At 43.3% G+C, this 24,118-nt stretch overlaps 2 long non-coding RNA genes across 2 annotated transcripts; one reads left to right on the top strand and one right to left on the bottom strand.

Moving 5' to 3' along the window:
* Positions 1–2: 2 nt before the first annotated feature.
* On the bottom strand, positions 3–19,769 carry LOC111547188. The gene is made up of 2 exons (XR_002733051.2): positions 19,579–19,769; positions 3–2,134 (listed from the first exon to the last, which is right to left on the bottom strand). It is a non-coding gene; the product is annotated as an uncharacterized LOC111547188 (long non-coding RNA).
* On the top strand, positions 10,118–13,145 carry LOC116418772. Its single transcript, XR_004228917.1, has 3 exons — positions 10,118–10,581; positions 11,262–11,413; positions 12,364–13,145. It is a non-coding gene; the product is annotated as an uncharacterized LOC116418772 (long non-coding RNA).
* Positions 19,770–24,118: the final 4,349 nt, after the last annotated feature.

Here is a 24,118-nt window from a genome sequence, read left to right on the forward strand (position 1 = left end):
CATTGTCTTCAATAACTTTATTATTGTAACTAAACATGTTCTAAGTCAAACAACAGAGAAAAATACAAAAAAAAAAAAAAAGAAAAACACATCGCAAATCCCACCATCTCAGAGATAATCATTGTTAACAAATCGATGTACATCTTTCAACACAAGTATTCCTACACGCATTTATTATTTTACATAAACTGAATCATAGACACCAAGTTATTTTGCAACATGCTTTTTCCACTTACATAAACCAAGTTTTGATAAAGCAAATACAACCTCAAAAATCTTTGAGAAATGTACTATCTAATGGAATCTTAACACAAATTCTCTATGAAATGAAGCATTCTTTTATACAGTGAATTTCTGCCTACTCTTCACAGATACACCAGGTTAATTTTTTAATGTGTGTGTGTATCTGTGAATTCCATATTTCATTTATTAGGTTTGCTTCAGGAATAGTGCCCCTGAAATTAAAATGAGCCTTTTGTACTAAATCAGAGTTCTGAACCAAAGTCAGTGTCTACAGCACGGACGAGGTGAAACACAGAGCACTTGGAGCTTCTAGTATACATTCTGGATTTTCTCCATCAGTCTAGGACTGAAGACACCGATCTCCGGTCTCAGTTGAGATTTCACCAAGATTCTGGTTCTAGAATGAGTCACTGGCTAAGGGTCTGACAAGCAAAGGGCGGAAGTGGGCAGAGTGTGAGAAGGGTGGGGGAGGTCCTTGATCTGATCAGTACAACCCAGAGAACACACCCATGTCCCACACGCTTGCCAGGGGGCCTTCATAATAACCAAGCACCCCTTTGCATCTGTAGAACATGGTTACGTGTTTTTTAATTTGCCATCCTGTTGTTAATTTGTCCCCATTTTCCAGATGAGGCTTGGTGAGATTCACTGAGATCATGCATACAAAGCCCTGAGCACAGTGCTCAGCACATAGTGGGTACTCAGTAAACCTTGGTGTCACTGAGAAGACAGATTGAGAATGAGCATGCTGTGGAGTCTTTCACCCGCCTCTCCTCTGGCACAGGTTACTCTTTCATTCAGTAGATTGTAATGACACGGAAATTCCAGGACACCAAGAGACAATGATGAATCAAAAATCAGTTCCCAAAAGACAAATCACATTCCTTATTCCCCATCAAATCTAAAGCCTGATAAAGTCTATATCGCACTCGTGAGGCCTCTAACTTTCTGCCTAAAAGTGGTCATCATCACAGCAAACCTGAGCCTCAGAATGGACCTAGCTTACTTGGTGACAGTGGAGGGCAACAGAAGGACTTGGCCCACAGCACCCAGCTGACCATGTCAGCAAATAGAGAGGCCTTCAAAACCTTTGCATTCCTGTTCCATGGAGAAACTGAGGATTGCAGTAAAGTCTAATTACAACCTCTTTTTGCCTTGTTTGAAATACAAGAGGACAATGTAGCCCTAATATATTTATAGAAGGAAGTAAAGATTCAAATAAAGGAAGAGGGGGACCAAAAGAAGGGCATACCCATGTTTCTCATCTTCTTTCACCACAGATCTTAAAAAGGAACCAGAAGCCTCAGCAGTCCATGCTAAAGAATCATTGTCACATTCTGTTGTTCCCTCTGATTCCGTGAAGAGGGGGGAAAAATCATTGCATGGCAATGCCTATGTCTCAAGCTTCATTAAAGAGATTTCTCCCAAGAGTCTCCTATAACAGCATGTAAAGCACTTACGACAGTACCTGAATCATCGTTAAGTAATCAATAAATGTAAACGAGTAGCGGCAGCAGCAGCAGCAGCAAAAGAGACTTGCTGAGATCATTCATTTAGCTACTTGGAACCCTGCTTAGCATAGAATTCAAGTCTTTTCACAATCAAATGAGCATTTCTCACAGGAACCCACACTCCTTATTCCTTCAGAGCCTGAGACTCTGCCTTCTGTCTCCAGTCTTCCAAGCTCCTCAGCAGACTGAAGTTCTCCAAGATCTACTCTCTCCAGTGTCCTCAAGCCCACGATGACAGAGATATCCCAGCTGAAGAACTGAATTTCACAGGTCTGACACTGACACAACCCATGGAATTCAGTTCTCAAAGCTGAGGATACACATAGGCTTTTCAGAGATGGTGCAAAGACCCCTCCTTGCAGTCCAGGCCTGTCCCAGCCCTGTAAAATACAAGAGTGAAAAGCCTGGTAAATCCAATGCAGCTGCTTCCCAGTACCACGCCTAGTCCTGGTACTTATGAGTTATAAATATCGGAGGGGGCCAGGTCAGCAGTCTGGAATGCTGATGTGGGTGGATCTCTTGAGCCCAGGAGTTCAAGACTAGCCTGGGCAACATAGAGAGACTCTGTCTCTACTAGAAATAAAAAATTAGCCATGCATTGTGGCATGTGGTGGGAGGATCGCTTGAGCCTGGGAATTGGAAGGTGCAGTGAGCTATGATTGCACCACTGTACTCCAGCCTGGGCCACAGAGACTCTATTAAAACAAAAAAAAATCTGGAGGGGATGTGCACGGTAGACACGCACATCATTAAGCATCATTACATGTGGTAGCTGGCCTTTCCTGCTTCATGGCCCTTCCATATGCCATCCCCCTGGCCTGGAAAACTCATTCGTCTCTTTAACATCAACTTATCCCGAGGTTCTTGCTTTCAATGTCACTTCCTCAGAGAGGCCATCTATGGCAGAGATTGCTAATTGTTTGCCCAATATATATTCTCTTCTAATGGAACCCTTAAGTGGTATCTGAACAGATGGACATCTGACTTTGTTTCCTCACCTGGTGTGACAAAGTGCTGAATATGAGCAGGAGTGGAGAGTTTTGTACTGTTTCCCTCCCTCTTCTCAGGCTTGGACTGTAGGCATGGTAAAGAGCCACTGTGGACCATGCAAATGGGTGCAGCCCCCCAGGGAACAGCAGAGCAGCATGCCAGAAGAGCCCCAAAATGGTGAGGCTTCCATATGCACCCTAGACTGCTTACACCTGCACTGATAGATCAGCAAGAATGGAACATCTACCTTATTTAAGCCACTGTTACTTGGGGATCTCTGTAAGAGCACTTGAATGTTTACCTACCACCACCCCCCATTAGCCTCCAGCTAGTCTCTTTCATACTATGGGATTCTTTTCCTTCACTATAATTTGTAATTGTTAGATAATTTTGTATAATTATTTGATTAAAATTATCTCTCCAACAAGACTGCTTTCCACAAGCACAGAGACCATGCTAGTGTTTTTTAAATATGTATATAGGCCAGGTGTGGTGGCTCACACCTGTAATCTCGGAACTTTGGGAGGCTGAGGCAGGCGGATCACCTGAGGTCAGGAGTTCAAGTTTCACCTAACATGATGAAACCCCATTTCTAATAAAAATACAAAAATTAGCCAGGCATGGTGGCACACACCTGTAGTCCCTGCTACTTGGGAGGCTGAGGCAGAAGAATCACTTGAACCCGGGAGGCAGAGGTTGCAGTGAGCTAAGATTGCACAATGAAACTCCAGCCTGGGTGACAAAGCGAGACTCCATCTCCAAAAAATAATAATAAAATAAGTATATGATAGCCTTATTGAGTTATAGCTCACATACCAGACAATTCACCTACTTAAAGTGAAAAACGCATTGGTTTTTTAGTATATTTGCAGAGTTGTACAACCATCATAATCAATTCCAGAACATTTTCATCATCCCAAAAATAGATCTCATAACCATTAGCAGTCAATCTCCATTCCCCTTCCTCACCCCTGGGGAGTCACTGATCTACTTTCTGTCTATATATATGCTGGACATCTTATATAAATGAAATCATATAATCAGTGGCCTTTTGTGACTGACTTCTTTCACTTAGGATAATGCTTTCAAGATATATCCATGTTTTAATGCGTATCAGTACATCCTTCCTAGGGATGAATAATATTCCATTGTAAGGATCTACCACATTTTATTTATCCATTCATCAGCTGATGGGCATTTGGGTTGTTGCTACCTTTTGCCTATTTGATAATGCTTCTATGAATGAATACTCAGGTACAAGTTTTGTGTGGACATATGTTTGCATTTTTCATGGATGTGTGAACCCAAAAGTATCTGAGACAGATCTCAATCCATTTAGGAAGTTTATTTTGCCAAGGTTAAGCACATGCCTGTCACACAGCCTCAGAAGGTCCTGACAACATGTGCCCAAGGTGTTCGGGGCACAGCTTGGTTTTATACATTATAGGGAAATATGAGACATCAATCAATATATGTAAGATGTACACCGGTTCAGTCTGGAGAGGTGGGACAACTAGAAGCGAGGTTAGGGGCTTCCAGATCATAGGTAGATGTGAGACAAACTGTTGCATGTTTTGGTCTCTGGTTAGCCTTTTACTGAATACACAATTTACACGTGAGAGGAGGGTAGAGGAATAGTCACTTATGACTTAGTCTGGCTTAGTGAAATAATAGGGCGGAGGAAGCAATCAGGCATGCACTGGTCTCACACGAGCAGAGGAATGACTGAATTCTCTCTGTCCTTTGTCCACAAGGAATTTCCTTGTGGGCAAATTGTGAGGGAGGTATGTAGCTTTTTTATCTTTGTAGCTAGCTTGCGTAGGAATAAAATGGGAGGCAGGTTTGCCTAATACAGTTTCAGTTTGACTTCCCTTTGGCTTAGTGATTTTGGGAGTCCTGAGATCTATTTTCCTTTCACGGATGTATACCTAAGTGTGGAATTTCTGTGTCATAGGTTAACTCTATGGCTATCATTTGGTGAATGGCCAGACTGCTTTCCAAAGCGGCCACACCATTTTACAATTCCACCAGCAGTGTATGAAGGTTCCAGTTTCTCCACATCTTGCCAATACTTGTTAATGTCTATCTTTTGAGTATAGTTATCCTAGTAGGTGTGAAGTGGTATCTCACTATGGTTTTGATTTGCATTTCCCTATGGCTAATGATGCTGAGTATCTCTTCATGTGCTTACTGGCCATTTGTATAGCTTCTCTGGAGAAATGTCTATTCAGATATTTTTGTCAATTTTGTAATTGAGTTGTTCGTATTTTTATTATTGAGTTGTAAGGGTTCTCTATATATTCTAGATACAAGTCCCACATGTATAATTTGCAAATATTTTCTCCCATTCTTTGGGTGGCTTTTTAACTTTCTTAATGGGGTCTGTGCATGTGTTTTGTGTAACATTATTTCCAGCTTCTAGCATAATGTCTTGATCATAGTAGGAACTCCAGTGAAGGATGGATGGAAGGATGGAAGGAAGGAACAAAGGGAGGAAGGTGGAGAGGGGAGGAAGGGAGGGAGACTAGGTCTCAATAATGCAGGCTTCCATCACAACTGTCCCAGCACTGACTAACTAGGGTAGACATTAAAAGCTGATTGAGCCAGTGCCCTTATACAAAGGCTGGAATGCAACAAAAGCCCACCAAGAGTTTTGCCTGGACACTAAAGCATGACAAAATAACAAAGGAATTCTTAACAGGACCCATTTAGGATTAAACAAGTTTTAATGGGGGTCTGAAGAAACTCCCCAGGCCTCCACAAACAAGTTTATTGGGGGTCTAAAGGAACTCCCTGAACCTCCCTGATTTAGCAGGAGACAAGATAAGTAACCGCCTGGACCCATTTAGATTAAGTAAATTTACTGAGGCTCTAAAGGAAGGTCTTCAGGACTCAGACCTTAGTTATAAATTAAAAGAAATTAATCACTAATGTCTTTAGATGAATGCACACTTACATGTAGACGTATAGTTTAGAAAACTTTGTAATTTTGAGTTGGTCTAGTGTTAACTTTCTGGCCTTCTCCCTGTAACCGGTTACAGAAATCAAAATTATCTTCCTCCCCAGTTCATCTGCATCTCGTTATTGGGCCCCGAGAAATAGCAGCCTGACCCTCAGTTTGGTCTAGGAACAGGAGGGAGTCAGAAAACGAAGGGAGGGAAGGGAGGGAAGGAGAGAGGGAGGGAGGGAGGGAAAGAGGAAGGGAGAGAAGGGAAGGCAAGGAGGGAGAGAGGAGAGGGAGGGAACTTACTTTTACAAACCACACAGTTTAATTTCCTTATTTTAAAGATGGGGAAACTGAAAAGTTAAAAACATTAAGATGATAGCATGATGAGATAATAAAAACAAGGTGATAGGCTGGGCACGGTGGCTCATGCCTGTAACCCCAGCACTTAGGGAGGCCAAGGTGAGGGGATCACAAGGTCAGGAGTTTGAGACCAGCCTGGCCAACATGGTGAAACCCCATGTCTACTAAAAATACAAAAATTAGCTGAGCATGATGATACACACTTGTAGTCCCAGCTACTCAGGAGGCTGAGGCAGGAGGATTGCTTGAACCTGGGAAGTGGAGGTTGCAGTGAGCTGAGATCATGCCACTGCACTCCAGCCTGGGTGACAGAGTGAGACTGTCTCAAAAAAAAAAAAAAAAAAAAATGGTGACAGAAGTTACAACTGGGTTTTAGCCCTAGCTTTTCTCCTACCAGCTGTGAGAACTAGGCAGGTCATATAACCTCTCTACACATCAGAGACCTCCTTAGAAATGGTCCTCTCTCACCAATCAGGTATTGGAAGGAGCAAAGTAAACTAATGTATGAGAAACCATTGCTTGAACATGAGTTATAATTGAGGCCCAAGGTCAAATAGCTAAATCAGCCTGGTCAGAAAATGATGGCAGGTGGCCCAGTTTCCGGTCCAGGGTGAAGTATAGGGAGCCATATTTTATTTTTCAGATTGTTGCTGATTTTCTTCACCAATTAGAAGATTTTCTGGTTCAGTACTGAAAAGGGCACCACTAAATTTGTGGCAAACACACAAACCCTGGGTCCTCCCACCACTGATAGTCCTAAACAAGAAGTGTTGCTTCCACTAAATGTAGCCCCAAGCCGAGATTGTTTTATTCACGACTGGATCCCTGGCACCTAACCGTGCCTGGCACATGGCAGATGCACAAAAGTAGTGTTTAAATTGTGGACAAATGAATGAGTGGGTGAACAAATTGAACAGCAACTGTAAAATAAACCTGAACCCCACTATCTGAATGAAGCCAGGGGGAATTAATCTACCAGTAGAAGGATTCGGGGGTAACATTTGGGTATATCTGGAGAAAGCAAAGTGTAACACTTAGACAACAGGCTCTGGGAGTTTTGCTGCCAGAGTTCTAATTCCAGCTCTGAGCCTGCCGTGAGTGCAGAGGGAAAAAGCGGCAGCCACGCATTTTCATCTCTGCTTAAACTTGCATCTATTTATGTCTATCGCTGTGCTACATACATGCCTTTCATTCCTTCTGTTCCATGCCAGGCTTCATGCTCCCGTTCAGTCATGGCCCTAAGCCAAAGCTCAGGCATTTTTTTAATTCTGGTTGGATCCACACAATTTGGTGATTACTATATAAACGTTTTGTATTGCTCATGCTGCAGCACCAAACCCGTTTACTCATAATGATTCACTAGAGACACTCATTTCCCTCAAGTGACATGTAATGGCTTCTCCATCACCCTCAACGTGACCTTTTACACTTAGAATACAATGTAAATTATTTGAGAGTTTCCACTTTTTTAAGTAAGCGTCACCTTCCCTTTCACATGGAGACAAACCAAGACATGGAAGGGGAAAAGTGCTCCAACTTAGATGGTTTTGCCATGTAGCCCAGGCTGGTCTCAAATTCCTGGGCTCAAGCAATCCACCCACTTCGGCCTCCCAAAGTGCTGGTATTATAGGCGTGAGACATCAAAACCAGCCAACAAGGCACTTTCACGCAAATCTCACTTCACTCTCAAAAGCCATAAAAAAATGCCATTGCCGTCCTCACTTGATTAAAAAAGAGGAGGAGGAGAAGGAAAAAGAAGAGAAGGAGGAGGAGGAGCAGCAGCTAAGCAGTTAAAACATCAACCTAACACATACAACTAACACTTTTAACCATTCGGCCCCACTGTCTGGCTCCTGGAGACATAAACAAAAATGGTTTCTTCCCTAAAGGAATTCAAAGACTAGATAAGGTGGCAAGATATACAGATGAAAAATAAGTAACTGCAGAATGCTAGATAACTACGTACTCAGCCTGGCCTTCACAAGAGAGGCCAGCAGCTGGTAGAAAGGAGACTTTTTTTCAATCCCTCTGCGGGTCCGGCAAGCTCTGCCTTCACAGTACACCTAGAATCTAACTGTTTACCTTCACCCAAGCCACCATCAACTCCCACCTCGGAGACCTACAACAGTGAGGTCTCCTGATTCCACTCCTGCCTCTGCAGTCCACCCTCCAAATAGCAGTCAGAGAGATCTTATTAAAAGATAACTCATAAGTAGGAGCTGAATAATGAGAACACATTGGACACAGGGAGGGGCACATCACATACCAGGGCCTGTCAGAGGGTGGGGGGCAAGGGGAGGGAGAGCATTAGGAGAAATACCTAATGCATGTGGGCCTTAAAACCTAGATGACAGGTTGATGGGTGCAGCAAACCACCACGGCACATGTATACCTAGGTAACAAACCTGCGCCTTCTGTACATGTATCCCAGAACTTAAAGTACACACACAAAAAAAAGAGGCCAGGCACAGTGGCTCACGCTTGTAATCCCAGCACTTTGGGAAAGCGAGGCGGGCAGATCATCTGAGGTTAGGAGTTCAAGACCAGCCTGGCCAACATGGTGAAACCCCATCTCTACAAAAATACAAAAATTAGTTGGGCATGATGGCAGGCGCCTATAATCCCAGCTACTCGGGAGGCTGAAGCAAGAATTGCTTCATCCTGGGAGGTGGAGGTTGCAGTGAGCTGAGATCATGCCATTGCACTCCAGCCTGGGAGACAGAGCAGGACTCCGTCTCAAAAAATAGAAAAGGAGAGATAAATCAAATCATGTCACTCCCCTGCATAAAGCTCTCCAGCAGCTTTCCATCACACAGAGAACAAAACCCAAACCCCTCAGTATGGCCTACAAGGCCCATGTCATCCGGCCCCTGCCTCTACCTCCAATCTCCTTTTCTACCATCCTTCCCTCATCCATCCACTCCTGCCCACCTGGCCTCCTTGCTGTTCTTACTTGCACCAAGCTATTACCTCTTCCTGGAAGGGTCTTTCCCAAAATATTTCCACTGTTCACCTCTTACTTCTTCCAGACTCTTCTCAAACGTCACCTCATCAGAGTCCATCCCTCACCTACCCTACCTAAAAGAACCACAGACATGCCCCACCCATTCCTCAAATGTTCCAGCCCCTTGCCTGCTTTTCTGCCTCATAGAATTTATTATTAGTTCACGGTTATAGTTACTTATTTGTTTACTGCCTTTCTGCCTTGTAAGAGCGAAAGTTTCATGGGAGTAGGCACTTTAACCAGAAGAATGCCTGGCACAGAGTAGGTCCGTTTCTCAATCTTTTTTTCATTATCATCCTTCTTTTTTTTTTTTTTTTTTTTTTTTTTTTTTGAGACAGAGTCTCGCTCTGCCGCCCAGGCTGGAGTGCAGTGGCCGGATTTCAGCTCACTGCAAGCTCCACCTCCCGGGTTTACGCCATTCTCCTGCCTCAGCCTCCCGAGTAGCTGGGACTACAAGCACCCGCCACCTTGCCTGGCTGATTTTTTGTGTTTTTTTAGTAGAGACGGGGTTTCACCGTGTTCGCCAGGATGGTCTTGATCTCCTGACCTCGTGATCCGCCTGTCTCGGCCTCCCAAAGTGCTGGGATTACTGGCTTGAGCCACCACGCCCGGCCCATTATCATCCTTCTAAGGAAACTTTTCAGACATTTTTTTTCCTAATTCCCCCTACTATTAAATGTTAACACTACAGATATATGTCTACATATACCATGTGTATATTTGTGCTTTACACATAAAGAGAGTAAGTTTTTTTTCACCCCTTAAGGGCCAATTTTCAGGCTCCTCGAGGGGAAGCATATCTTCCCCATGGAATAGGTGCTTGATAAAAATGTGTTGAATGGATAAAACTCCTGAGGAGAGCAGCAAGCTCTTAGAGACAGATATCGTTCAAGGTATAAAGTTCAGCTGGGGAAATTCCAAGCCTCCCCCCACTCAACCCTCCCATCTTTGTAGCTTGAGTACATCCTGTCATGCTGTGTCTGGTGACTAACCGGTATTTTTCTAATGCAGATTTTCAACTTTAAAACAAAACAAAACCCTACTCTTGTTTTGCATCCCAGCTCCCACTGCTATTTTGGATACTTGAATTCACTTTTTCTACACCCTCCTCCCCAGGCAAGCTTTAAAATCCAGATAAGGCCTGCTCCATTCGTTTATTCTTTCCTTCATCCTACAACCTGCACTGAGTTCCTATGTGAACCAGGTGCTAGAGATGAAAAGATGACGATGATTCAATCCCTGCCCTCTGGAAGCTTATGAGTGTGTGAGGTTAGACAAAGAGGATGCTAAGTTCAACATACCAAGGACTCCAGGACGAGCAACAAAGTGCTTTGAAAGGACAACTGTACTGACCCAGTGGAACCTCGCCTTGCTCATCCATTCACCCATCACGGACTTACAGAGCACCTGCTGTGTGTGTCAGGCCTGTGCCAGATCCTGGGGTTGCAGCACAGACAAGACCAGCATGGCCCATGGAGATCACCAAACAGGAGAGACTGAAATCTCACTGATAATCACACAGACAAGTGAGTCCAAATGTGATAAATGCGACCGGTGGAAAAGCTGAAGATTCTGGGAAGCACCTGGTAGTTAGAAAGAAATGACATTTAAGGGGAAACTCTGAAGAATAAGTAGAGAGTGGTCTGGTGAAGACCAGGTAAAGGGGAGTCCCAGGCACAGGGAATGGAATGTCCAAACAGTCACAAATGGGATGTGACCAGGCACTCTTGTGAGGACGGAGAGAGATCCCTCTACTGAGGTCAATAACGAGACCAGGGATGGCATGAGGAGAGGGAGGCCCAGGTAGGCAAGAGCTGATTCATGTTGGCCTTGCTGAGAAATATGGAGTTGACCTTAAGAGGAAACAGGGAAGGAATGTGATCCAGGTTGTATTTTTTAAATATTCTGGTTGGGTGTGGAAAACAGCTGGGAGGAGAGTAAAAAATCATCCCACACATCTGTCATCCCATCACACAATTTAACATGCTATCCTGTGGGGTCTTGCACCCACTGGTGCAAGTCCTGTGAGACTGTGAAATTCTCAAAGGCAGATATCACATTTTCCACCTCTTTTAACCCTGTCCCACAACAGCAGTGCATCGTACCTGGTAGACAATTAGAAAACACTTCTTGAGTAATTATTTTATAATAACAAGTTCTATGCTTTTATTATGATTAACCACTCCTTCTCTCTGCCCTCTGAAAGTTCCCCTCCTGTCCTCAGTCATCTTCCCATCCTCTGCCTGACTGACATATTCTGTTTTGGAAGACCACAGTATCTTTCAAATGACCTCCCACAAGCTCCCAGTCACTGCATTGCACGGAAAGCTGGACATCAGGGTGGTGACGATCTGAATGGTAAGCCATTGGCCCCCTTACTGCCCCCAACCCCCACCTGTCCCTGGTCACCCAGACCCTCGAACCTCCAGTTCCTCAGAATCTATATCTCTAATAAGGCACTAGTTTGTTCCTATGCTACTGAAGCAGCCAGGCCAAAACAAACTTAAACTGCACAGAGCCATTCCTCAGCCAGAATGGGGAACAGGACAGAGCAACACAGCAAAGTAATTGCCTCCTATTGACCAGGACGTACTTTGCGCTATGAGCCATTTTGTCAACTTCATGAGATTTGCAGTCAGAAAACACGGAACAAAAGAGCAATATGAAGGTCTTTTAAACATTGACCATTTACATTTGTCAGCATGGCTGCTCCATCCATTATTATCATTTCCCCAGTCCACAGCCCAGGAAAACTGTAGTTGCATTAGATCAATAAAAAATTGAATTCTCTTTTAAGACACAGTCCTATTGTGAAACTCTATTGGGCAAATGTGTAACTTGTCCTATGAAAAGAAATCCCATACTTCATTTGGTCATAATGCATTGTGACAGAGAAACTATTTGCTTCCATTTTCAAGAATTCACTCCCTTTCCTTTTATGTATTTTTCTCACCATATGAGGAAAAATTATAAAGGAACCCAAAAGTTGCTGTAAATATGACTTTGCCAGCTCTCACCCCCAAAAATACTACTGTGGCACTTTGCTCCTGCTATACACAGTGAAAATAAAGGAATGGGTTTTCAATATGCGAGGCTTTCAGGAGAGACTTACCTAGTACAACTTTACAAATTCAATACCCTTTCAAAGCTAAATTAATCCTGGTCTTTCAGCTCATTCTCAAAAGATGTAAAGGAGATACATCCAAATTGCTTTATATGCTGGCTATTAAAAAAAAGTATGTAGTACCTAACGTAGCACTTTATTTTTAAAATTTTTTTTAAATAGTCTGCATAATTATCTCATTTAGATCTCTGCACCACCTTAGGAGGAAAGCTGGAGCAAGCATGGAAACATTTTGGGGTCAACAGATTTTTGCCAAGAAGGAGCTGTAAGGTGATCCTCCAGTACTGAACTTCGCTAGCCCTTTCTGTAAAACAAATTCCCCTTATAAACATGAGGTGAGTTCCTGCAAGGTGAAAAGAAACATTACTAAACGCAAATAGCCAAACAAATAATTGCAACCCATACACCTTGTGCTGGGCACCTCTAGGCTCTGGGGCCCAGTCAGCTGGGAATCAGACGCCTGGCATAAAACATGCTTAAAGTCACAGAAACTCAGGGCTAGATTCACTAAGCAGAAACAGGCAATACATTTCTCTCTGGTCTTCCAGCCTATACATTTCAAACTTGGTAACTGTTTTCTATTTGGGGTTGGGGAGAATATTCTAAGTTTCACACACCTGTTTCCATGGTCTTGACATTCTGTCTCTATGTGAATGGGCTCTGCCCATACAAAGGGAATGTCTGGGGTCCATTCCCTTTGTAGTTACTCACGTACCAGTCTCTGGGGACAAGTCCCTCCATAAAGGTCACCACCTCCCAACAAGCTTCTCCAATTCCCTCCCCACGTCCACAGCCTTAGATGCTTACCACTGTGGAAACAATCCTCTCCTTCCAATCTCCAAGAAATAAACTCTTCAGAAATCCAAAATGTCTTATTTGACCTGAATGTGTCCTCTATCTTTACAATGCCTGACTCATGGAAAGCTTGCAAATGAATAATAACAGTTATCATTGTAGTTAAGATGTATTAAATAAATGCTTATTATGTGTGAGGCTAAATGAATTCTTTCACTAAAAATTCCTAATAAAACTATAAGGTAGGTACTACAATCAACTTCATTTTATAAATGAGAAAAATTGGGCTCAGAAAGGTTCGGCAGCTTTCCCAGGGCCACAGAGCTGGCAAGTTAAGAATCTAGGTTTTCAACTTAATCATGCTGCCTCCAGAACTCAGGCTTCCAACCACTCTGCTGTATTGACTAAGTGAATTAAGTGAGCATCACCAAGGTCATCAAACCAATGAGCCTGACTACAGTCCCCACCGCTCAGTCCAAGGCACTTCCTTCTCTTCGTCAAACCAAGTTCTGGTTTCACTGGAAGAAGGAATTGAGCCTTTAGGACAAAGGCAGAGATAGCCTACACCTGCCATCCTCAACCAGCTCTTACGCACTAGAAATAATCATCCCCGGGAGAAAGGCTCTCAGGCAAGTTTAATAACAAACGTATTGGTTTTACAGTAGCTGCTGCTACAAAAAGCAAAACAAACAAAAAAACAAATTTGTGGGTGATTAAGTAACATGAATTGCTAGAAGGCGAGTCTTCATCCATCCCCCTCTGAATTGCAAGATGATGGTGTGTTTTAACGGCAAATGAACACAGCATTCCCAAAGTCATCAAGTTAATGAATCAAGTAAATCCTCTGTCTTCTCCTTATCCAGATTTTTATCTTCCCCACTGTCATTACCATCTTGCTCAGAAAATCATTTCTGGGCCTTTCTCCTGTTCCAAAGAGGTGGATTGTCACTTAAAGGCCTGTTAACTAACTAGAATTGCTGTTCTGCAGCTGCAAATAAAATTCACACACAGCTCAGATGAGTTTATCATGGGAGTTGATTAATTAGCAGTTACGGAGCCCTGAAAATAGAGTTCCATTTCATTAACATAGACATGTAATGTTTTGGTGCATATTGTTGTGATTTAAACATATTTGCTCCACAGCGGAGAAGATATAGAGGTGTAGGAAAAATGGGAAGTCTATGGGATAATCAGGAGTGAGATCAAATGTAAAGGATTTTTTTAAATAATGTAATGGTTAACATTCAGCTCAGGTCTTTCCTACCAGAGTCTGTTCTGAGCATTTTGTGTGATTAATTAGCCACACAAATTTGGCCTTCATGACCATCCTAGGAGACAGGCACTATTATTGTTAGCATTTTACACAGGAGAAAATTGTAAACCAAAAACAAAATTTGAAGCCCCCCCCCCCCCAACCACCACCACCCAACCCCAACCATCTGAATGGACTTCCTCCTCAGCCAAAGGTCTTTTAAAATGTAACCTGAGAGACTGTTTCGGGCCATGATGGGAAGTGGGGTTCGAACATGCCACATTATACCTCTCCGGCATTAACATCAACATAGACTGTAAGTCTGACAAGAAATATCTTATGGGCCGGGCACCATGGCTCTTGCCTGTAATCCCAGCACTTTTGGAGGCTGAGGCGGGCAGATCATCTAAGGTCATGAGTTCGAAAACAGCCTAGTCAACATGGTGAAACCTTGTCTCTACTAAAAATACAAAACTGAGCCATGTGTGGTGGTGCCCATCTGTAGTCCCAGCTACTCCGGAGGCTGAGGCAGGAGAATCGCTTAAACCTGGGAGGTGGAGGTTGCAGGGAGCCGAGGTCGCACCACTGCACTCCATCCAGCCTTGGCAGCAGAGCAGGACTCTGTCTCAGGAAAGGGAGAGGGGGAGAGGGGGAGAGGGGGAGAGGGGGAGGGGGGGGGGGGAGAGGGGGAGAGGGAGAGAGGGAGAGAGGGAGAGGAGAAATTTTACAACCTATCTTCTGTAAAGCCTAGTACTTAAAGGCTTCCTCTGCAAATAAGAACTTGGGTTCCACAATCCTTCATCTTAACCCAGCCATTACTTTCTGTTGATCCCAGGTATTTAGACAAACTCAACCATTAACCAGAAAATGTTTAAATTTACCTATAGCCTGGAAGCCCCCACTCTGAGTTGTCCCACCTTTCTGGACCAAACCGGTGTATTTTTTAAATGTATTTGATTGATGTCTCATGCCTGCCTGAAATGTATAAAGCCAATATGCACCTGGGCCACCTTGGGCACATGTTCTCAGGACCTCCTGAGGGCTGTGTCACAGGCCATGGTCACTCAAATTTGGCTCAGAATATATCTCTTCAAATATTTTACAGATGTTGGCTATTTTTCATTGACAAAATGAAGGCACACAGTTACTAAACAGTAGAGCCAAGGTTAACACTCAGGCTGGCTCCAGAGCAATGGTTCTCAACTGGAGGGGCAGGGGGAGTGGAAGGGCAGGCTTAACCTTCCTAGGAATATTTGCAGTGTCTGAAAATATTTTTGATTGCCATGAGTTGGCTGTCATTTCAAGGTGTCATGAGTTGGGGGACATCTAGTGGGTTGAGGCCAGAGATGCTGATAAACATCTTACAATGCACAGGTCAGTATCCCCCAATAGCAAAGAACTTTCAGTCCCAAAACGTTAATAGTGCTAAGGTGAAGAAACTCTACTCCAAAGCCTGGTCCTTGCTATTGTGTCCAAGACTTGTGCCCAGAGAAAAGGGCAGGTGACCAGTGATCACCTCCCTTCCCTATGTAGCAGGTGTGTTACTTCCTGGCAGGTTACCTCAGCAGCAACAACTACAGGGTTGATATTATTTCACTTGCCTGAAGGCTGAATTTGACCTCTTAAAAGTCCTGTGAGAGCTCAGGTTTCCTAGCAAAAGCTATGAAATCTCTAGAAATAATAATTAAACATGTGACATTGGAGCAGAAATAGCAAATCACCAATAGAATAAAAATGAGATTCTAGAAAGATATCTGTGTACATGCTGTAATTTAGGACCAGGTAAAAATATCCTTTCAAAGCAGAGGAAGAAATCAAAAAGCAGGAGAGCGGAGTGTACGAGAACTCTCTGTACTGTCTATGCAATGCTTCTATAAATCTAAAACGATCCTAATGCTAACATTTTATCTTTTTTTTTAAAGTAGAGGAAAAACTAGTACCTAAAGAGGAAAACATTAACATCAGATCTGTCTCATATCATACACAAAAATATACTTCAGATGGATGACGGAACGAAATGCAAATGAACAATGTGATAGCAACAAAAACTATAGATGTTTCAAAAGTAAATATAAAAATAAATATTTACAATCTTCACTTGAGGAAGTCCTATGAGACACAAAACCAACTGCAAAAAAGACTGACAGGTTTGAGACTATCTGTGTGGCAATACAATTGCACACTGGAGCAGCAAAGAGGATCAGTTTAGTAAAGAAGTAACCCGAGTTGTTTTTGCAGCTTTCTTCTGGGAGATAATCCAGAGCCAAAACTGAATCTCGGGTTACAGAAGTCAAAGGGAAAGGCCCTTGTGGGGAACACCCATTTGGCATCCCTCTCTAATTAGCTTCAGATTTAACAGGGAAATTTTTCTTCTTTCTCTCTGTTCCTGGTGTCCCCGGTTAAAGGAAGTCTCTGGCAAGCTGATGGATGTTATTGGTACATGGGTGTGACCTTAGGCCTAATTCTTGGTTTGGTTAGAACAACTGGCTCTTTTCTTATTATTTTAATGTCTGAACTGATATGGGTGACATTTCCTCCAGCAGTGGGGGCAGCTGATAATGACGACTGTAGGCCAGATGACTACTGAATGCTACACACCAAGATTACCCAAAATGGCGGCACCGCATGACTCCCTCCAGTACCCCAAGAGACAAACCTAGAGAAAATATTCAGCTCCACATCCAAAACTCTGAAATTAACTTCCCCTGAGATGTGCAGAGTTTTATGCTCAAACTTCCAAAAATATTAAAAATTCAAGATAGTCATTTTTTTCCGCATGAACTTGCACACTCTTTTTTTGTGTGTGTGTATACACCATGATTCAGCAATGAACTTGTGCTCTTATCTCCAACAAGGAATGTATCTAAATAGTCATATCCTTAAGGATATAAGTTTTCAGCAGAGTCAGGAACCTAGGAAAGAACTATACAAAAAGGTAGACAGCCCTCAGCCACCCCTTTGATGGTGTATCCACGCATTTGCATTGTCCTATTATCTTTTCTTAGAGAATCAAAGGATCTTTCCAAGATCTTGGAGAAAGAGTAACAAATAGTACGTAAGATATTATATCAGATCAGTCTTGAATGGGAAAAATCAGATGCGAGTCCCTACTGAAAAGTGGAGCCTTAAATAGATCACTTGATCTCTCTGAGTTTCAATTTTCTCAGCAGTAAAATGGATTTAATTCATTCATTTAACAAATATTTAATAAGTTCCCATTATGTGCTAATTATACCGTTTCTACCAATCTTACAAATTTTATGAAAGAATTACATGAAATGACAAAAATGCTTTACAAAGTGTAAGTCATAAAAATAATTTGTAAGTTATTGTTGAAAATAGAAGATTTCTCTTGTTATTAAGTAAGACTGAAGCCCAAAACAAAATAAGAAACGTTTGCCAGATTGTAGAACAACCAGAAGGAGGAATCCCCATTGCAATTCAAAAATTGCCCAAAATCGGCCGGGCGCGGTGGCTCACGCCTGTAATCCCAGCACTGTGGGAGGCCGAGGCGGGCGGATCACAAGGTCAGGAGATCGAAACCACGGTGAAACCTCGTCTCTACCAAAAATACAAAAAAAATTAGCCGGGCGCGGTGGCGGGCGCCTGTAGTCCCAGCTACTCAGGAGGCTGAGGCAGGAGAATGGCGTGATCCCGGGAGGCGGAGCTTGCAGTGAGCCGAGATCGTGCCACTGCACTCCAGCCTGGGGGACAGAGCGAGACTCCGTCTAAAAAAAAAAAAAAAAAAAAAAAATTGCCCAAAAGCTGGCTTTAAGGGACCACACCCAAGATTATAAATTGCTGACAGCCAGAGAAAACAAATATTTACTACAGGTTGAGCCTAAAGGCCTCCACTGAGAACCTAAAACTACACCGAACTGAAGCAGTGCATGTGTCTGATTCCCGCAGGGCCTTTGGAGAAAGTGGGACTCTAGGAATTTAGACATGAGAAGAGGGCTCAGGAATGCATCACCAGGAGCCATCCAGTCACCTCCTAGCCCCATCCCAGGCCTGGCCTCACGGAATCCTGAAGATGAAACACCACCCACTCCACAAGCTAACAGTCCAACAACTCCAAACAACCGGCACGACCCCCAGAGTCCACCAGAGTCCACTTTCTCTCTCTCAAAGAGCTTCTTGTACTGCTGCTTATCTGTTCCAAGGAGTACCATGCATAAGGACAGCAGTATGATTTTAAAAACAGTAACAAAAATAAAGATAAGTCAGTTGTGTCCAAAAGCCCATTGTTAATAACAGGGATAAAATGTCAGCAGAGCGCTATACTCAGAATGGTTTGGGGCAAAATCAAAGCAGAACCGTGGCACGCAAATGAAATAAAGGACACTGCACTTTGGGAGGCCGAAGCGGGAAGATCACCTGAGGTCAGGAGTTCGAGACCAGCCTGGCCAACATGGCAAGACAGGGTTTACCCTGTCTCTACTAAAAATACAAAAATTAGCCGACGTTGTGGCGCGCTTCTGTAATCCCAGCTACTCTCGAGGCTGAGGAACAAGAATCGCTTGGACCCAGGAGGCGGAGGTTGCAGTGAGCCAAGATTGTACCACTGCACTCCAGCCTGGGTGACAGAGCCAGACTCCATATTTAAAAAAAAAAAAAAAGGAAGAAAGAAAGGACACTGAATATAAAGGTCTCAAATGACAAGAAAATACAGTAATACAATAATTAAACCCATCGAGGCATTAAGAAAGAAAAGTGACACTGTTTGCCAATTACTATATAAGTCAGGTTCAGTATGTAAAAGATTCTTTTAAAAAATTAGAAAACTTAAAAAAAATTCTTAATATACAAGACAAAATTGAGATTGAGAATAGGAACACAATAAACAAAAAGTAATGGCCATAATCCTCCAGCCCTGAAACCTCCTAAGAGCACCATATTTACTGTGCAATATTTTCATGCTGTTGTCACTGCAAGAAAGTTTATGACTTGCTAAATAGAGACCACAGTCTACAACTCCGGGGTTTAAAGCATATGATTTTATCATCCATAGAGACTCTAAACCACTTCCTGACCCCACTCTATCCCACCCCACCCTGAAAATAACAGAAGGTTAAAAATATGCCCCCTTTGGAAATGAAGCTGCATCTTTACTAAAGCACTGGAAATATCTCCAAGTCACTGACATTTTTATATTTCTAGACCATGACAAAAGTCTCTCACCTACTTTAATTCTAATGTCATTTCAATATGCCTTAAACATCTTGATTATATCTTTAATGTGCCATTTACTCTGCAATAATCCACTGTACAAAAGCCTGCTGCCTCTCAAACAGAAGGTAAGTACATAATAAATCAGCTTGCAATGATTATTTTTTCCCAGCTCATACTCACAGCGAGCTCCTAAAATTTCATTTTATTTTATCATTTCCAATTCAGCCTCCGTTCTCCCCCTTCTCGTTGTGCTACTGTCTCCTGTCCATCCTGCCCACCTCTTTGGCATGCCTTCCGGCCCAGAGTTTACCACTCCAGTCGGCCCTGCTGCTGCCATCCAGGGAAGGAAGAGCGGTCAAGCGTCTTGGAGAAAGACTCTTATTTGCTGGGGTAGAGGAAGGCAGCTAAGACCTATTTGCATATGCTTTTATTCCATTTCCACACCCTGCACGCTAACCCTCTCTGGAAAGTCCCTTCTAGATCCCTCCTCGGCACAGCGAGGGAGGAAGAGGCTGGGCCGGAATGGAAGGTTCCAGCCTGGCAGGGTCAGGTTCTCTTCGGGGGGCTGAGGGGAAAGCCTCCACCTCCCTCCTCATGCGTGCAGGGTACAGACCCCCGGGTCGGGACCCTCTTGCAGCACGTGTCGGGAGCAGGCTGCTGCTTTGGCCTGCGGCGCTCTAGAGCGTTCTGTGCAGGATGCGCCTGCTCCCCTGCAGCCTCCCCCGAGGAAGTTCTGGTCAGGCGCTGGGTCCCCAGGCTTCCTGTCTGTACTCTCCGCAGCCCCGCGGGGAAATCCCGAGAGCTTTGTCGGCTGCCCAATGAGCCTGTTGGCTTTTCAAGTGCGCGCGGGCTGAGTTTCAGCCAAAACCTCAATTTAAACGTTAACCAAAAATAAATAAATAACATGTGTGCAGGCATTTAAAAAGAGAGACTCTGCCTTTGGGGTGAAGATCAGGGAGAAAACTCCCTTGTTTCATTGCTGCAGATACACGAGACCTGGATTTGCTCACCCTTTGAACAAAGGGATTCTTTGAACTGTAAACTGACTGCTTGAAGTGAGCACCGACCTGGCAGGCGGAACACTGAGAAATATTCCTGGGCACCTTTCTCTGGAAATGTGAACATTCAAGGCAGTCCTGTGTGTCAGCTAAAGGGAACAGTCATAGCTAAATTTTAATGGGCACCTACTAGGCACCAGGCACTCTGCTAAATGCATCATTCCCCTAATCCCACAGCAATCATAGCAGGTAGCCCGAATTATTATCTCCATTTTATGATTCCCATTTTACTGATAGGTTAGGAGACTTGCCTAAGGTCATACAATTAGTAAGTGTTTCCATGGGTGCCCTTAGCTGCTCCTTTTCCCAAACTGGAAAGAACTCACAAGGCCTTTGGAATGTGCAACTGCAAATTCAAATTCGCAGTCAAGAAAAATATAGCTTCCTTTCCTTGGTCATGTGCTCATGGACGGGAAAAGATCAGCTCAAAGGATTTTGCTTCCAGGCAGATGTAGTCACTTGCCTGACCTCCCCTGAGGGTTTTTGTTGCTTATCTTGCTGAGTTCCCAAAAGGTTTGTTTGAACATCTACTATAGATAACGTTTTTAAAAGCAAATATTTATTGAGCGCTTATTATACACCAGACACTGTTCATACCAACATGTTCTTATTTAATCCTCCTAAGAACCCTAAAAAGCAGATACTATTATTATTCTTAGATTAGAAATGAGGAAACCGAGGTTCCAAGAGAGTCAAAACTTGCCAGAGTTCACATAGCTAGAAAATATCAGAGCCAGGATTTGAATTGAGGTTTCCTGTCCCCAAATCTCTGAACCTGGTACACTGCATTACTCTGCCTCTCAAGGGGTCCACATCAAAACTATTTCCTTGTGTGAAATTCTCTCCCATTAGAAGGGAGCTCCTTGGGAGTGTGGGGTGGACCCAGGCATCTGAGTGGGCTCTGAGCATACCTTCAGGCACTCCAGCATCTGCTGAAAAGAGGTGGATGGATTGAAGGGAGGAAGCGTAAGGGTGACCAGAAGAGTTAAGGGCACTCTTCACACATCCCACGTTGTATTAAGGAGTAAGCAACCTGTTTGTGAAGTTTTTATAAAAGGTTAAAAGCTGCATAATGTCAGTTAGCGACAATTCTGTTTAAAGAAATCCAAAATTATTTGGATCCATTAACTGGGGCTAGACTCGAATGGAATAAACAGAAGGAACTCAGCCCTGGCTGGTTTCTGCTAACAAGTACATTATCCCGTTCCAGTCAATTAACTCGACTTCGGCATTCCTAAGGGCTCCTTTATGACACCTGGGGGTCATTAGTTTTCCAGAAACAGGAAAACGGATGCTTGGAGCCAGAATTTAAATAGCTACATGCTGCCAGCTGTAAGCACCTCCATCGGCTGCCTTTTGCCTCGGGAAGAATAAACTCTAAAATCTTGAGGCAGGTTTTCCAGGATGATATATGAATTCAGCCTCATCCTTTTATAACCAAAATACGTATCATTTTCATTTCATTTTGTTGGGGGGGAAGATGGAGAAGAGCTTAAACATCATTTATAGAACTTATATTACATTATCTCATTTAATGCTTATAAGATGGATATTCGTCTCCATTTCACAGACAAAAATCCAGCAGACAGACACTCACAGAAATTAAATAAATTCCCAGAGTTAAAAGTCAGTAAAGAAGCCCTGGCACAGTGGCCTCATGCCTGTAATCCCAGAACTTTGAGAGGCCGAGGCGGGCAGATCACCTGAGGTCAGGAGTTCGAGATCAGCCTGGCTAACATGGTGAAATCCCATCTCTACTAAAAAATATAAAAATTAGCCGGGTGTGGTGGTGGGTGCCTGTAATCCCAGCTATTCGGGAGGCTGAGGCAGGAGAATCGCTTGAACCCAGGAGGGGGAGGCTGCAGTGAGCCGAGACCACATCACTGTACTCCAGCCTGGGTGACCAGAGCGAGACTCCATCTCAAAAAAAAAAGATGCTGGAAAGAGAGGAATGTGGAAGGAGTGTGAATCTTCTTTGCTGACAAGAGCACTGTCTTACCCGGTTTGGAGTCCCAATCCAACTAAATGTTATGCTACCTTTCTTATTTTTTAATAAGAATTTGTAATTAAGAATGCTACATTCTAAATTTCTCATAAATGCAAAAATTAACTGAATTACTGGGTTGGAGCTGTTGTCTACTCTCAGGAAGCAATCTTCACTGTTGTTATGAAGACTTTTTGAGGCCTGCGTTGTTTTTACTTTAATTCCAAGCAGCATCACTCTTCCTTTTGAACACCTCACTCCCTCCCTGTCTCCACCATTGAATTAGATATTTCAAAATGCACCCATACAGGCTGTCCTCAATTCTGCACAGCACAGTACTTCACCATTTATATAAGGGACTTGAGCATCCATCAACTTTGGTATCCATGAGAGGGTCCTGCAACAATCTCCCTTGGATACCAAAGGATTACTGTACTCCGTTAACTGAAACATGCATATATCAGAACCATGTCCTCAATTTGCATAATTCCGTGGTGACATTGATATATGAGCTAAAGCTGATAAATCAACTCAATGTTATGTTATCTTGAGGAAGCATTAAATTAAACATTTATTCACTTTAATTTTGTGTTTTCCTTTTGAATTTTGGAGCCAATTTTTTTTCATGAGCCCTGGAAAAGCACAGACACACAGTGTCTAGAGTCCCTTATGTTTTACCTGGTCCCATGTAGAAGGGATGCTTTTGCTCTGTGGTTTACGTTGCACATACAGGGGACTTGAGAATCTTGCTGTTGTTCACCTTAAATGTCACAGTGTGGGCTCAAAAGTACAAAAATATAGACTGGAAAGATGACCCTCAAGTATGCCCTGAGTACTGTGGGGAAGTCTCCACCTGAATTCTTTGGCCCTCAGACTCTTTGATCTGGTAGTAGGAAATTGTGACATATACAACTATAAAAAAAATACCCCCAAGTGTCACGACAACCTTTGTGTTTCCAGCCCACTTGGTAGCTGAGATGCTTGGGGTTCTTAAACCCAGGAAATTCCCCAAATAGACAGCCGCTGTTGGGTGTAAGGATTAGAGCCGGTACTTGATCAGCTGGCTTGCAGTTCAGCTGGGGGTTTAGACTCGGGATGCGGCTCTCCCTTGTCTCTGCAGGTTCAAGTGAACCTGCTGGACTTCCTCTATCCAAAGAAAACTCTCATGTAACCAAATGCCCTTTGGCCCATGAAGGTGCTGCATACCAAGCATAATAATCATTAGACACCCTCCTGGCTGCCACAGCCCACACTTTCTCCCTCCTTTCATCAGAGCACAAGCCTGTCTGGCAGAGATGCCTTATACAGTGTTTTTGAATTTTCATTTGTGCAGAACTTTCCTCTGACCAGTTTAAAGATCTGCAAAGGCAACAAGAAATCGTCAAAAAGCTGGGCTTTAGACTCTTGCTGAGAAAAACTAACTTAACCTCTCTAAGCCATTCTTCTAATAAAATCAGAAGTAACATATACCTGACAGGTTGCATTAAAGATTACATTTATTTTAAAAGCCAGTAAAGTGCCAAACATAATACATGATCCATAGCAGCCCCAGGAAATGACAGAGCAAAGAGATTACCTACTAAATATCTTTGTATGTCTCATGTGGCCTTTTCCCAAGCTGGACATCCAGAGCGCTGTCTAAAGCATTGCGTGAGGGAAAGGGATCACATTACACTGC

This window comes from Piliocolobus tephrosceles, chromosome 4 (assembly GCF_002776525.5).
Source record: "Piliocolobus tephrosceles isolate RC106 chromosome 4, ASM277652v3, whole genome shotgun sequence".
Classification (NCBI taxonomy): Eukaryota; Metazoa; Chordata; class Mammalia; order Primates; family Cercopithecidae; genus Piliocolobus; species Piliocolobus tephrosceles.